This window comes from Crocodylus siamensis, chromosome 7 (genome assembly GCF_052110815.1).
Source record: "Crocodylus siamensis isolate JL-2025a chromosome 7, ASM5211081v1, whole genome shotgun sequence".
In the NCBI taxonomy this organism is placed as follows: domain Eukaryota; kingdom Metazoa; phylum Chordata; order Crocodylia; family Crocodylidae; genus Crocodylus; species Crocodylus siamensis.
In genome coordinates, this window is record NC_143401.1 from 15745780 (window position 1) to 15761392 (window position 15613).

Here is a 15613-nt window from a genome sequence, read left to right on the forward strand (position 1 = left end):
CTGTATAATCAGCAGCACTATTTCTGACATCAGATTGTGAAGAGTGTAGTAGTACATCTCTTTTTATAGTGGAAAGATAAAACTCTCAGTGGAGAAAGATTTTTTTTTTTTCAAAAAGGTACAAAACCTTCTGTGATACAAAGAGAAGCAATGCATGCATTTTAAATCTCAGGCTTTGCATATCTTTAAGGAGATCAAAATTCCAAGTGAAAATGCTGAAATTTATTATTACAGCAGTTTTCTTCCCAAGACTTCAGTCTGACAGTAAACCTTCTGGAGACTTAATGAAGGTATCATCGGGGAGAATTATCCAGAGATACTTCAGCTGCAGTTATGCAGCATTTTCAATACACAGTACTCCCTTCTTGGACGTCTTACTTCTATATGAATATTCATAAATGCTCTCCGTATCTTCTCCCCTTTCAAGTAAAAGAAATATGCATTTAATGTTGTATGGACAGCCCTTTCATAACGTTGCAAAGGGCCCAGCAGCCACCACTGAAAACTGGAAAAGACGACTGCTGTCAAAAGTTGTGCATCTAGGTTAGCATCACAGACTGTCTTTGCTTCTGCAGACAATCATATGCCAAATATTAGTATACTTCTTGTAAAAGAAATGTTGATTTGTCTTCTGGAGAAATTGATTCCATGAATACAACCAGCATAATTCTTACTTTGCTTCTAGCCATAATTTGAAGCAAACCAGTATTTTGGTTCAAAAATGTTTGGTTCAGATCCAGTATTAGACTCCCTCATTCTTCATATTATTTACCAGCTGCATCTTGGGTTTAGAGAAGATAGTCTTCAATATCATCTTCAATACCTATACTAGCTCCCATATGTGATTCAGGAAGAAACATGAAGAACAACCTGTATCATACTATGGACTGCCAAGCTCACTGCTCTATTTCCAGTAGATGTCTGGAAACATATTATTGATAAGAAAGCAAGAAACCTTCCTCATTGCTTTGAGAAGTCAACTTACGCTTGTCCTCTTCTGTTCCTCAAGGTTTAATACAGAGAATGAAAGTAACAGCTGGCTCAGCAAGAGATGCTTGAAATCAAGGGAATGAGTTTTTATCAGCTAACTTTTTGATACCTCAAGCCAGGATGGGGGCCTGTTGTGTACTTTTTGCATCCAAATCTAGTTGGAAAAAACTGTAGATGAAGAAATGATGCTCCAGAGTAAAAGAAATGATGTGTTAGTGTCAGAATACGACTAAAATACCTTTTTCTTTTCAGGTATTGATAGTAAAGATGATAAAGAAGTTTTCAAGGAATAGGCCAAAGGGTAGTCTCCTCATAATTTCTCCTACAGTGATATAGACAGGACAAATCCACAAGCTCACTATCATTGCAGAAATAGTTGGGCTCAGGATTACTTATGTGCAAAAATATGGATGGGTGATGCAGGATAGGCAACATTCATTATGTAAATATCTCCACATGATATCTTTTGGATGTGTAGCAATATTAATACCAGATTGCAAATGGTACGGCGGATACCTCCTGAAGTCCATAAAAAAACAAAATTTCCTCTTTGAAGAAAGACCCTTCTTTGCATTCCTGTATCAAATAGACAGCTATCAGAGAAACTTTACCAAAGTTCTGGAATTAAAATAAAAATATTGCCACCCTGAGGGAGGACTCTCTTGTTGTTAAGGTGGTTGATTATAGGTGGTAGCCTGTAAAGTCATTGCCAGTAGGTCTGCTCTATCATGAATGAGCAAAGATGTGGAAGATCTGAGGGCCAGCAGAGATCAACACAATTAAATAAAACTACCAAGGAATTGGAGAACAGTGGAAATGCCCAGAGACTTTCATATCTGAATAATTGCCTACTTAAAGCTAAAGAAGGTATGATTTAGCAAAGCTAAGAAGAAGTGGAACAGCTTCAGAAAGCAAGACATGTGAAGTGTATCTACTAGAAAGTTAGAGACTTGGCTGGAATTAACTTAAACAAAACAAGAGCGAAGAAAAAAAATGGTAGCCCAATATCTAGCCAGAGCAAACTTCAGGAATGGAGGCAGTGTTTTCACGTCTTAATGATACAAATGAATAGGTCACTATGAATAAATAAGACTCCTCCCCAGTTTTGACTTACCTTCTCATTCATTGTCACCTTTTCACTGTAGATGAGTTTATGCAAGCTGTTGGATATCTAAAAAGTAGAAAAGCCTGACTACCCAAACACTGTAGCATGGTAGATTGAAGCTAACAAACATTCTCTAAGATTTGTTCTGTGAATCCATGATTAAGGAAATAGCTCCTGAACAAAGGTAGGCTAGCCTGATAGTCCTCATTTCTAAGAAACAAGATTAGGTTAATATAAGTAAATGAAATAAGATGCCCAAGATAAAAGTCTTAACCTTGGTGTAAATCAGAACAATCAGTTGTGAAGGAAAGGTCTTGCAACATGTTTTTTTAAAAACAAGTATCTTAGGTTCTGAAATAGTGAACACTGACCATAACACTCAAAATATATTTTGGCTGTCTCTAGCCATAATTTCATGCAAACACCCTGCCCCCCCCCCAAATCAATCAGTCAATAAATAAATAAATTGCTGCTTTTCCAACTAAATCAGGTTGTTCAGTATCTCCAGCTCTGCCATGGTCCTGTATGGGTCCCAAACCTGGTTGCTAGTAAAGAAGAAGATGACTTCCATTTAATACTTTTGGCTGTACGTGCCTATACACCATGCTTGGGTATACAAGGGTGGGCGACATTAGTACTGACAGGCATTCCATAGTTCATAGCAATGTTCATGGTTCTAATCGTTCGGTGCCCACTGTTAAGGTATTTAGGCCATCAACTTCAGCATTAAGATATGCCATATTTTTTGCATTTGCTCTGTATGCCTGAGAAGTAAGGAAGAGGACACCCTAGGATACAGCTCTATTAAATTCTGGGTATTCTTTTAAGTATGGATAATCTTCCCACATTACCAGGAATTTTCTGCCTTATGGAAAACTAGGACTAACAGCAATGGATTGTTGTTCAAAATACAAGACTCTGTCTGTCAAGCCTATAACATGTGAAATGATGATTATTGGTTATTTGATTAGGGTGTCCTGATTTGATGTCAAGCTCTGCTGCAAATGTGTTTTATCTGAATAGTCCTTTAAAACTTGTGCAGAATGGGCATTTTTCAGCTTTGGAAATTGCAGTTTTGCAGAGTTCATCCTGAGGGAGCAGACTTAAACCCAGGTTCAGAGCAAAGACCTTCCTGAAGTTGCAGTGGAGGTAAGGGAATGCTCCCGAGCTGTGAAGACTATTTTACAGGGAAGGAACTGGGAATAAAAGTGTAGACATGACACAGTTTTAATGAAAATTAAATGTAATCTACTTGAGGTCTCTTAGCTACCTTCCAGTCCTACAGAAGAAGTGCTATCTTAATAGTTTATTAAATATTTTGATGATTAGCTCTATTATTTTGATAGACAACCATCTAACCATGGGGATATGCTATATTTTAATTTTTCTGAGTCATCATCTCTCTTTTGATACCTCTGTCGCTGGCCTTCTCTTATCTGCCTAGAACAACCCCAAGGAGCTTATGCAGAAGTCTTGTAAAGCGGTAACACACCTCCATATCCCTTTTGATTTCCTCCTCCATATGGTGGTGGCCCAGCTGACAGGTTCTCTTCTGCAGAAGGGTCATGTTTGGCAGGCCTATTATGACTGACTATGGCCTAATTGAATTTAATAGTATTCCCATGAGTTCAAAACCTGTGCATTCAGCATTGCTCCCATGCAGTACATCCACCCATGCAAGCACGTGTGCTTGCAGCAGCTCAAATAGAAGTGGTGCAAATTTGAGCTGGGGCTTTTTGCCTCAGCGCACGTGCTCTGAGGTGCACTTTGTTGTGGAGCAAATTGTTCCACTTGGGTAAAATAACCCTGCCTGGCTCCTCCTGGATCTGCAGGGGTAGCTAGAGCCCAGGGCCAGCACCTGTGCAGTCCCCAGCAGTATAAAATCTGCCCTGACAAGTAGCTAAGGGCTATACTAGTTCTCAGGAGCTTCTGGGGCCCAGCCACTTGGTACCTGGGGATACTACCCCTTGTGCCAGCTGGACTGCTGAAGCAACCCTGAGAGTTTCCTGCACTCTCTACCCACTGCAGCAGTCTAGCAGTGGGGGCTGCTGCCTGGCTGTGACCTGCTATGCACCTGCCAGACCCAGATGGGGACTGCATAGCCAGTAGAGGCATCTGCCCCTCTGGGCCAGCTGCCAGTGGATTGTGGTTGTAGGGTTGGCCTCTGTGCAGCACTACTGCCACATGTGCCCCCTGCCTGGCCATCTGGGCACCTATTGGCCGGAAGATGTTCCAGGTGTGGTGGTCTGCTTTGAACTGTCAAACCATGTCCTCTTGGCCCCATTTGGCCAGGAGGTCAGCCACAGCCAGCTGGGTCCAAGGTGCCAGCTCTGAGCAGGTAAGGTCCTGCCGTTGGTCCCACTAACAGGAAAGCTGGTGTTCCCTATTGGAAAACTGAAAAATCCCTGATTTAAAAAAAAAAATCAAAAAAAAAATCCCAGTCACTCTGTAAAATACCCCCAAATCCATGTTCCTCCACAAGTAAAATAAAAGACTGCTATAAAGAGAGAGTGAAACACAGACAGTGATCAGTTGGACAATGTTTTATTGCTATATCTAGTGTTAAATCAAGTCTCATCATAATAATAAAGTGAACTCTAAATGCATGTTTCATGAATACATGGACGTATATTTTGATGCCCCACACACAAGGGGCTCGGCCCCCCCAACAGGGGCCAAATGGCCTCTGCAAGGGCTACTACCCCTCCCTGCAAGGCCCACAGGCCCCAGCCCAGCCCCCCCCGATTGTTGCCCGACCTGGCCCCATCCCCCAAACTTGCAGTGCGCGGAACATTTTTTCATTCCCACACATGCCTGTTGCCCCTCCTGAAAGGGGTTTGAGACGGGGTAGGAGGCACGTGCGCGCTTGTCTGGACGCGCCCATGGATGTCATTGCTTGAGATCTTTTGTCATCTTTGTCCTGCCTGTTATACAAGCCCAGGGTTCAGAGAATCGTAGAAAATTAGGATTGGAAGGGACCTTAGGAGGTCATCTAGTCCAACTCCTGCTCAAGGCAGGACCATCCCCAACTAGATCATCTCAGCCAAGGCTTTGTATAGCCCAGTGGTTCCCAAACTCTGACAGATTGTGGACCATCTATTTAAAATGATACAACCTTAAGTACCGCTAGCAAGTTTTTGTCATATAAAAATAATTATAATAAATCTGTTAACACATACCACTGATAGGTTGTCTGTGTACCACTGGTAGTATGCATACCACAGATTGGGAACTGCTGATTTAGCCAGGTCTTAAAAACCTCCAAGGATGGAAAGTCCATCACTTCTCTAGGTATCCTTTTCCATTGCTTTACTGCCCTCCTAGTGAGAGAGGTTTTTCTAATATCCAACATAAACCCCCCTTGCTACAACCTGAGACTTGCTCTTTGTTCTGATGCTTAAAGCGGTTCGTTTCTCTGGAGGCCACAAAAATCACAGACACACACTCATTAGATGGCACAAAAGGTATATTTGCAAATAGGGTCAGAGCAGAGTCAAGAACTCAGATTACTCTGAACCCACAAAGGAATTTTGCAGGGAATATTTATCTTCTCCCTCCTGGGCACGTGTGCAGAAACAGGAACTCTTACAGCTCACTTCCATTTCATACAAGCATACATGTGGTTACATCACTACATACATCGCATGTATAGTATAATTAACTATTTAAGTATGCAGGGCGGAGAGGTAAATATGCATCAGCTAATTAAGCATGCTCAGAGACTACTATAGGTCACCAAGAGTTCAACCCGCCCCCCCCCCCTTTCAAGGACACAGTCAGTTGAATTCCAGCTTCTGTAATCTGTATGAGAAAGGCTAGGGAGAAGCTGGGGGAGAGTCTGCGATTTAGTATAAGAAAAGCTGTGGCAAGGCTAGGAAAGGAACAAAGTCCTTGGCAGTGTTTCTTTCTTATTGGGTGCAAGATGCAAGCTGTGCGTTTCTAACAATACTCCATTTCTAACAATACTCCATTTCTAACAATATTCCCCCCTCAAGATGCTTTCTGCTCCCCATTTTCATTTAGGCAGATCAAGATAATTACGAGGAATTTTTCTGAGTACCATGACTTTTGCTATGGTCTGCGCTTTGAGGGGGACTGCTGCAACTTGCATCCCTTCAACTGTGTTGGTTATCAATCTAGTGAGACAGTACTCTCCTAATGCCACTTGGGAAAGATCCCAGCTGCGGTTCTCATCCCATTCTTGACCAGTACTCTTAACATCCGCCTTATCACTTACCAACCACTTTGGGGCCAAAGGAAAAGCCCTCCAAGGCCACTGTTCTCTGGCCTCTCGGAGTCGCCCACAGGCCCAGCAGTTGGTGAGATTGAAGGTACCTGCAATTCTTTCCATCATGTCAACATACAAATTTGTCCCTGGGGGAGCAATTGGGGGAAGTGGGGATATAGGCTCGTGGCTAGGGCTGCTCAATCCTGCTTCTCTTACTACATAGATAACAACAAGGCATATTAAGATTCCCACCATATTCTCCCTTTCTTGAGATCAAATACAGCCTAAACTTTTCCCTTTTTACTTTCTTGTTTAATTTTCTGAACTTTGATTAAGCCGTCTTAGGCGCACTTGGAGATCACCAGTGGGTTCACAGCTCCACTTGCTGGCTTCTTGTTCCGAGGACGACTCAGCTTCCGGAGTGAGTTCGTCCTGGGAGTTGGTGTCCTCTGATGCTCGTGGATGTCGTTTCACATGGGTATGGTGTATCCAACGGTCATGGCCAGCAATCTTTACAGCGGTGTGGGTTGTTAGAAGTACCTGGAAAGGGCCATTCCACCTCTCAGTCGAAGGTTCCTTTTTCCACCGCTGCACCAAGACCCAGTCTCCCGGGCAGAAGTCATGTACCGGTACGTCTAAAGGCAGACGCTGAAAGGAGGCTGCATACCTGTGAAGAGAAGACAAGACAGACTGCAAAGCAATAACATACATATGAAGCTCGCTATTACCTAATTCAAAAGTTACATTTTCTCGCATCCCAGGGGGTAAGACTCGGGGGGGCTTGCCAAACATAATTTCATATGGGGTTAATTTAAGGCCCCGTCGGGGAGTGTTTCGAATGCAAGTAAGAGCTAGCGGCAATGCTTGAGGCCACTTAAGGCGTGCTTCAATACAGATTTTGGTGAGTAGAGTCTTTAAGGTCCTATTCATGCATTCCACTTGTCCTGAACTCTGTGGTCTCCATGGTGTGTGTAGTTTCCAAGTGATCTTGAGAGCTTGTGCGACTTCTTGAACTACCTTTCCCACAAAGTGTTGTCCTTGATCCGACTCAATGGATTCAGGCAGAGAATACCGGGGAATGATCTCCTGCAACAAATACTTCACTACTGTAGCCGCAGTGGCAGTCCTGGTGGGCCATGCCTTGACCCAACCAGAGAGCTGGTCTACCATGACAAGTAAAAACCCATGATGTCCGGACCGTGGGAGCTTGGCAAAATCAATCTGCCATGCTTGTCCAGGGTACGCTGCCCAGGGTCTACCTCCCATTGGCACAGGGGGTTTCCTTCGAGGGTTTACTTTCTGGCATGTGATGCACCTGGTAGCAATACGCTGAGCTTCTACATATAGCCCTGGGGCTACTGCTTGGTGGATCACTAGATCACCCATAGCCAAGCCTCCCATATGGGTTCTTGCATGGAGCTGTTGCAGCACCTCCTGAAGCAATGGCCTGGGTATCATGACCTTTCCTCCCGGTACTATCCACCACCCCTGGGAGTTCTTTTTTGCACAAGCTTTCTGTGCAAATTTATCTTCTTCAGGGGAATACTGCGGGACTAAATCCCAGACGTATGGCCATATGGCATGGGACAAGGCCTGCCTGGATACTTCCTCCGCTTCTCCACCAATAAATGCGGCTTCCTTTGCTGCCGCATCAGCCTTTGCATTTCCAAGCTTATGCTTTTCCTCAGCAGCCTTCCCATGGGCCCGCACATGAATGACTGCTACCTCTTTAGGCTGGTGGAGTGCCTCTAATAGCTTGATAATCTGAGGGCCGTTAGCAATTTTATTCCCAGAAGCCGTAATGAAACCCCTTTCTTTCCACAATAGTCCGTGTGCATGGACCGTAGAAAAAGCATAGCGAGAATCAGTGTATACATTAACCCGCCGGCCTGTCCCCAGCTGTAATGCTCGGGTGAGCGCAGTGAGTTCCGCGGCCTGTGCCGACCATGAGCTCGGCAATGACTCCCTCCATACTACTTTATCCAAGGTTACCACTGCACATCCTGTTCGTCTTTTTCCATCGATGACAGAGCTGGAGCCGTCTACGAAGTATTCAGCATATGGGTCTTCAATTGGGTCCTCAGCAAGATCAGGCCGCACCTGTGTGGTTTGATTCAGGACTTCAAGGCAGTCATGCGTCGGTTTCCCTGGCTCCAGCAGCAAGGTTGCAGGGTTCAAGGCTGTAGTATGTTTGAAAGTAAGTCCTGGATTAGAGAGCAAAAATACCTCATACCGTGATTGTCTGGAGGGGTTGAGAAACTTTCCTCCCTCAGTCCCTAGAATCTGGGGAACTCCATGTGGGGTGTGTATTTCCATATCCGCACCCATGACTATCTTCTGGGCTTCTTCAACAACCACTGCTGTGGCTGCCACAGCCCAAAGACAGGCTGGCCACCCGAGTGCAACTGGATCTAGAACCTTTGAGTAATATCCCATGGGTCTCCAGGTTGGGCCTGATGGCTGTGTCAGCACCCCTGATGCGACCCCTCGATTCTCATGAACATACAGTCGATATGGCTTTTTACTATTTGGGATGGCCAGGGCAGGGGGCTGGGTTAATGCTGCCTTAAGCAGATCAAAGGCATGCTGCATTTCTTTATTCCATTTCCATTCAGTGAGACTCTCCTTAGTCAGGGAGTCATACAGTGGTCTAGCCTTCCCACCATAATCTGGTATCCATAGTCGATAGAACCCAGTTAACCCTAGGAATGCCCGCAGCTCCTTGGGTGACTTAGGTGAGGTTAGACCTTGGATTGCCTGTATGCGATCTGCACTCAGGGCTCTGACTCCTTTTGAGAGCTTATATCCCAAAAATGTAACTTGAGGCTGACATATTTGGGCTTTCTCTCTAGAGACTTTATATCCTTTTTCCCCTAGGGTGTTTAACAGTGACCTGGTGGCTTCCTCGCAGAGTTGCAAATTTGGGCTTGCAACTAGCAGGTCATCCACATACTGGAGGAGAGTCACTGCGGGGTGTGATCCCTTCCACTCCTCCAAGTCCTTCTGAAGGGCAAGTCCGAAAATATGGGAGGCTGCTATGAATCCTTGTGGAAGAACTGTCCACATGAGTTGGGCTTTATGGAAAGTATCTGGATCCTCCCATTCAAAAGCAAACAATTTTTGACTCTCTCGGTGAAGGGGAATGGAGAAGAAAGCATCTTTCAAATCTAGCACTGAAAATATTTCAGTTTCCCCCGGTACTTGTGTCAAAATCGTGTGTGGGTTTGGGACTACAGGATGGTCTGAAAGGACCTTCTTATTTACTGCTCGCAGGTCTTGGACCAGTCTGTATGAGACCCCATCTGCCTTCGGCACTCCAAGAATGGGGGTATTATATGGTGAGGACCCTTCCACTAGCCATCCGCACCTCTTGTATTTCTCTATTAACGGCTTGAGTCCAGCTCTGGCTGCTCGGCTGAGTGGATACTGCTTTACCCGAACGGGCCCCTCCCCATCCTTGAGTATGATCCTTACCGGGGAGACCGACTTAGCTCGTGCAGGGGTTCCATCAGCCCATACCGAAGGGTCTACTCCAGTCATGTGATCTTCAGAACTTACTGCAGGGCGTTGGTCCTCCAGGAGAGCCATCTGATAGTTCGAGCTCTGCTTGACAGGTAGCTGGACCACCATCTGGTCATCTCTGAAAAATATCTCAGCTTGCAATTTTGTGAGTAGGTCCCGCCCAAGTAGTGCAACCGGGCAACTTGGAGAATATACAAAGGAGTGCTCAAGCAAATGGTCCCCCACTTTGGTGAGAAGTGGCTTACAAACAGGGAGTCGGGATTGCGTTCCCTCAATCCCTTCCACAAGTACATGCTGTTCACTAGTTCCTGCACAGGGTTTTTTTTCTGGACTCATTGAAAATGTAGCCCCAGTATCCATCAAGGCTTCAAAGTTTTTGCCACCAACCCTAATGGTTACCATGGGATCTTCTCGGACCCCAACCCAAAGGGTAGTGGTCTTAGATCCCCGTCCCCTTCATTCTGTGTCCTCACCCTTTTCCTCTGCCCGCATGAGGTGACCTCTTGGTTCACCCTCTCTCTTCTCCTTTAACTTTGGGCATTCCCTCTTCCAGTGTCCTTTCTCCCTGCAGTAAGCACAAACGTCTGCTCCCACTTTCTCCCTTCCCTTTCTGCATCCCAGCCTTTCCAGGGTTACCTCCAGTTATAGCAGCTGCCAGCGCTGCCATCTGTCGCTGAGCCTTTTTATCCTCCTTGCGCTCCTGCATATGCTCACGATTCCCATATACCTTATATGCAATTTCCACCAGCTCTGAAATCGGTTTCCCAGCACCTCCCTCAGTTTTCTGTAACTTCTTACGAATATCAGCAGCGGATTGACCAATAAACATAAGATTTACCATGCGTTGATTATCTGGGGCTTCTGGATCTAGGTCCGAAAACCTGCGGAACGCCTCATACAGCCTCCCGAGGAAAGCTGAGGGATCCTCTTCTCTTCCCTGTCTCACTTCATACAATTTAGACAGATTAGTAACCCGAGGCACTGCCTTCCCCATTGCTTCCACTATAATCCCCAGATACCGTGCACTCAGCTCTCTTCCTTCTGCAGTATGATTATCCCATCTCGGTTCCTCAACAGGGCAGGTATCACGCAAGGTACGACCAGCAGCTCCCTCCGCTTCTACCCTGGCTGCTGCAATGCGCTCTGCCGTCCCCAACACTAATCTCCTCTCCTCCGGGGTCAGGAGGGTTTGGAGCATTATCTGGACATCAGCCCAAGTGGGTCGATGGGTTTGTCCAATAGATCGAAACAGGTCCCTCATCTTTTCAGGGTCTTCACGAAAAGAGGGGCTCTGATTCTTCCAGTTAAATAAATCTGAAGTACTAAATGGGGTGTAGACAAAAGTTGCATTGCCCCCCTCTCCGATAACCTCTCGCATCGGGCAATTCAGCACCGGCTGTGATTCTGCAGTCTTGCGCAAATAATAGCCCTTATTCCCTGATTCAGATGGAGCACTTGGCTGAGGCTCACGCTCTGAATCATTAGGTATGCTTTGATACGCCGGTGATGGTTTCCCTGAGGGAGGGAGCAGTGGTGCAGACGGACTGGATCCCGAGGAGGTGTCTGATTCATCCTCGCTACCTGACAGGGTGACCGGAGAGCGGGTCCGATACTCAGCCAATTCAGAATCCCCCCCCTCATTAGACTCAGGGAGTACAGGCGGTCCTCCTCGAGTCTTTCCTTTAACAACCATCACATGAGACTTTACTAAGCATTTCTTAATCCAAGGTGGCTGATTTTGAACCACCCACAACCAACAATCGATATAAGGAAATTGATTCCAATATCCGTTCTGCATAACTATTTCATGGATAGCTATCACTTCTTTTACTACAAAGGATCCTTTCGGGGTCCAGTGGACCCCAAATGTTGGCCACTCGAGTTGACAAAACTTAATTAAATCACCCTTTTTCATCTTCACTCCATAATCTGCCTGCTTTCCAAATTTACTGAAGTTTTGTAATATATAACTTAAAGACGCATCCGATTTTTCTACGTGGCAGCGACCCGCACCCATATGCCCACAAAAGTGCGCCCAACGCACACCAAATACCAAAAGATCCTAGTTACAGACGATTCGCAACAAAAACCAGGCTGAAAATCCCCTGGTAAATCGAACACGTTTTTGTTCCCAGATCCAGACCAAATTGGGCAAGGGAATTCGTACACTCAGATACCCCAGAGATCTCGATCAGAATGCCAGAATGTGTGTCTGGCGTCCTCAGAAACCAAAAATTTTGCACAAGAGCCTTTAATCTCTTGGGTACCCCGACTCACGTCTCAAAACCCCTGGGCGAGCCCAAAAAGGCGGTCCGGTGCGCACTCCCCGTGGTGGCAGAGACGATCTTGTCACTGGGCCCCGAGGTGATCCAGAGACGTCCCATCTGCTGGTGCCAGATTGATGCTTAAAGCCGTTCGTTTCTCTGGAGGCCACAAAAAATCACAGACACACACTCATTAGATGGCACAAAAGGTGTATTTGCAAATAGGGTCAGAGCAGAGTCAAGAACTCAGATTACTCTGAACCCACAAAGGAATTTTGCAGGGAATATTTATCTTCTCCCTCCTGGGCACGTGTGCAGAAACAGGAACTCTTACAGCTCACTTCCGTTTCATATAAGCATACATGTGGTTACATCACTACATACATCGCATGTATAGTATAATTAACTACTTAAGTATGCAAGGCGGAGAGGTAAATATGCATCAGCTAATTAAGCATGCTCAGAGACTACTATAGGTCACCAAGAGTTCAACCCGCCCCCCCCCTTTCAAGGACACAGTCAGTTGAATTCCAGCTTCTGTAATCTGTATGAGAAAGGCTAGGGAGAAGCTGGGGGAGAGTCTGCGATTTAGTATAAGAAAAGCTGTGGCAAGGCTAGGAAAGGAACAAAGTCCTTGGCAGTGTTTCTTTCTTACTGGGTGCAAGATGCAAGCTGTGCATTTCTAACAATACTCCATTTCTAACAATATTCCATTTCTAACAGTTCTGTCATCTACCACCCCTGAGAACAGTCTAGCTCCATCCTCTTTGCAACCCCTTTCAGGTAGTTGAAAGTTGCTGTTAAATCCCCTCTCAGTCTTTTCTTTTCTAGTCTAATAAGATCAGTTCCCTCAGCTTCTCGTCATAATTTATGTGCCCCTGCCCCTAACCATTTTCATTGCGCTCCACTGGACTCTCCATTTTGTCCACATCCTTTCTGTAGTGGTGGGCCTAAAATTGGACACTACTCCAGATGTGGCCTCACCAGTGCTGAGTAGAGGGGAATAATGACTTCCCTTGACCTGGTGGCAGTGCTCCTACCAATGCAGTCCAGTATGCTGTTAGCCTTTTTGGCAACAAGGTCACGCTGTTGGTGCATATTCAGTTCATTGTCTACTGTAACCCTCAGGTCCTTGTCTGCAGAGCTGCTGCTCAGCCAGTCAGCCCCCAGCCTGTACTGGTGCATGGGATTGTTCTGTCCTAAGTACAAAACTTTGCACTTGTCCTTATTGACACTCATGAAATTTTTTTTTGTTCCAATCCTCCAATTTGTCTAGGCTTCTCTGAATCCTAATCCTACTCTCCAGCCTATCTACTACTCCTCCCAGTTTGGTGTCATTTGTAAACTTGATGAGAGTACACTCTATACCAAAGTTCTCTCCTTACTTTACTTTTGCAGTAAAAGGGATAAATAGTTGGCCTCCTCCCAGTCCTTGCTAATCTTCTGCGATTCTGCTATTCCTCTGTTACTTTAACCCTTTCTCCCAATCTGCTTTTTCAAGTCTTTTCTGTAATGTAAAAGTCTAAATTTAGCCCCTGTGGAAGAAACTGATTGTTTCGTGTCAGTTTTTAGCCCCTGTGGAAGAAACTGATTGTTTCGTGTCAGTTTCTCTGCTGTTCACACAAAGTAGTGACATCCAACTAGACCAGTCAGGTTTCACACTGCTGCAGCTTGCAAAAGCTTTGAGCAGCAGCACTAGCAGCAACTCCTCCCCCCCTGTTATTTGTTGGTGGTGCTGATTACTGTTACTTGAGCACTTTGTTACCAGTAAATATAACACCAGTAGCAGTGGAGGGCAAAACCTACATCTTCTTTCTGCTACTAATGGGATAATTGCCAATTCAGGTTTCCCCTTCTGGTCAGCTTGTTATAAGATGGAGATTCTCTTTTCTCTAAGTGGCTGTCCCTTCTCTAAAACATTCTTTGGTGAATGATAAATTAAGATTTGTTATTTCTCCTGCCTAGATGGTCTAGCACAGGGGTTGGCAAGCGATGGTTGAGGGGCCAGATTCAGGCCACAGAGCCATTTGTTTCAGTCCATGGGGCTGGGGTTTTCAGTGCATTTGGCTGTGGATGCTTTTCCTGTGCTGCTCTGGGGAGAAGCAGCAGGTGCAGGTGGGTCCTAGTACCTGCCTTCCCACCTCTGACCCGAAATATGTCATTCTGGTTGCCAAATACCGTTATGGAATGGGAGGTGTTTCAGGGACGCTTTGAATTTCAGCTTTTTTTTATATAACTGGTATTTAATTTCTAGAACCTCATTCCTCTGTTTTTCTGTGTTCTAAATAGTGATATGGACTGTAAATGGAGGCTTGTTTTTAACTTTTTCCATAACATGTAAATGCTCTAGGAGATTCTTCTCTGGCACCCTCTTCCCTGATAGTTGTTGTGATAAATATGACTGTTCCCCTGTTCCTGATGCCAGGAACCTCTTTCATGAAAGCAGTTGATATTACATGTTTGCAAACATCCTTGAAATATGTGGTAATTTCACTTGCTTTTAACAAGGTTTCTGCATGATTATTAAAATAAGATGAAGTAGGGGAATCTTAGCATGAAATATGGCTTATTAAGGCTTATTAAACTGTATTAAGGCATTGTGGTTATACAGGATTAGTAATGGGATATTGAGCCTTTCAACTCGGTGGTTTAAATTATTCCCACATAGGTAATAATCACAAATTATTACTAGCTGTTGGCTGCATGTTAGTCTATATGGAATGGTGGATCATTGTGCTCAGGGAATAATTACCAGATGTTCCCATGGGGCCTGTCCTGGATCTGGTTTTGTTTAACATCTTCATTAATAATTTGGAGGATGATGGGCCAGCACATGCTTACTGAATTTGCAGAAGACACCGATCTCAGTGGAGTTGCATACATGCTGGAGGGTGGGGCAAGGATCCAAAATGCCTTGGATAGATTGAAAGAATGGTCTGCTATCAATCAGATGAATTTCAACAAGGACAAGTGCAAAATCCTGCACTTGGGACATAATTGCATGCACAAATGCAGACTGGAGAATGATCGTCTAGGCCGCACTATTGCAGAGAAAGACCTGGGGATTTACGGTAGACCAGTGGGGGCCTATCTTTTTGGCAGCTGTGCCACAAATTAGCATTGTACCTTCCATCAGTGCCACTGATCCCTTTCCCTTACTCATTATGCTTCTTAGTGCTCTGCTCCCTGCCCTGTGCTTCCTGGGCAAGTTGCTCTGCTTTCTGCTTCCTACCCCGTGCTGCCTGCCTAATCTAATGCTCTGCTTTCTGCTCCCTACTTTATCTACCACTGTGCTGCCTATCCTCTTCCCAGTCTGCTGTGTGCCACACACAGGCTGTGCATGTCACTTGTAGCACCCATGCTGCAGGTTGACCACCTCTGTAGTAGAGCATAAGAGGAATATGAGTCAGTGTGCTGTTGCTGCAAAAACAGCTAACACCATACTGGGTTTCTTTAACAGGAATGTTACTTGCAACTCTAAGGAAATCTCTCTCCTGCAATGTT

At 45.2% G+C, this 15613-nt stretch overlaps 1 protein-coding gene across 13 annotated transcripts in view; it reads left to right on the top strand.

The window, feature by feature from the left end:
* SCMH1 (Scm polycomb group protein homolog 1) overlaps positions 1 to 15613 on the top strand; it is a 162519-nt gene that overhangs the window by 22158 nt on the left and 124748 nt on the right. The window lies entirely within an intron of this gene.